Source organism: Eucalyptus grandis, chromosome 2 (assembly GCF_016545825.1).
Source record: "Eucalyptus grandis isolate ANBG69807.140 chromosome 2, ASM1654582v1, whole genome shotgun sequence".
Classification (NCBI taxonomy): domain Eukaryota; kingdom Viridiplantae; phylum Streptophyta; class Magnoliopsida; order Myrtales; family Myrtaceae; genus Eucalyptus; species Eucalyptus grandis.
In genome coordinates this window covers 12,490,812-12,491,697 of record NC_052613.1, presented here as the reverse complement: position 1 = coordinate 12,491,697, position 886 = coordinate 12,490,812, and the positions used below count along the sequence as shown (strand labels likewise).

Below are 886 nucleotides of genomic sequence, written 5' to 3'. Positions count from 1 at the left end.
ACAACTCGATGCATCATACAAATCATACATGCATTGCAGGCGTAACTTACCTTGCAGCCATGCGTAATACTATCATGCATCATCATATCAATTTATAACACATATATGTATATCATCATCGTATCATACATGTCATCATCGTCATGACATCATTCCATCATACGTGTCATCATCATCATGGCATCATTACATCATACATGTCATCATCGTCATGGCCTCATTACATTATACATGTCATCATCGTCATGGCATCATTACATCATACATGTCATCATCATCATGACATCATCACAATACACATGCCATGTCATATATCATCATCATTATCATCACCATGCATATCATCATACATATCATATCATGAGTGATCATCATATCACATATCATCATCATCATCATCATCATCATTATGCATATCATCATGCATATCATATCATGGGTGATCATCATATCACATATCATCATCATCATCATCATCATGCATATCATCATGCATATCATATCATGGGTGATCATCATATCACATATCATCATCATCATCATCATCATCATCATGCATATCATCATGCATATCATCATGTCATGGTTTAATTTTCATCTTTATCTTTCAATTTTGATCACCACAACACCCATTCATCAATCTTATCATCAACCCTTCGGGCAGAAACCTCCGACAAGGCTCCCGGCAAACTCAGCCATCCCATGGCCACCGAGCTTCCGGCCCCCCACATTCCGGGCATCTCGTATCCCAACTAGCATCACGAGGAATTCCCTTCGGGCAGAAACCTCCGACAGGGCTTCCGGCCTTTACCCTTCTAGCTAGGCATCTCGCACCCCAATCCTGGCATCGCGAGGCATTCCTTTCAGGCAAAAACCTCCGACAAGG

General features: G+C 40.7%; 1 pseudogene; it reads right to left on the bottom strand.

The window, feature by feature from the left end:
• Nucleotides 1-213, bottom strand: part of LOC120290510 — a 1,324-nt pseudogene extending 1,111 nt beyond the window's left edge.
• Between the last annotated feature and the right edge of the window lie 673 nt (nt 214-886).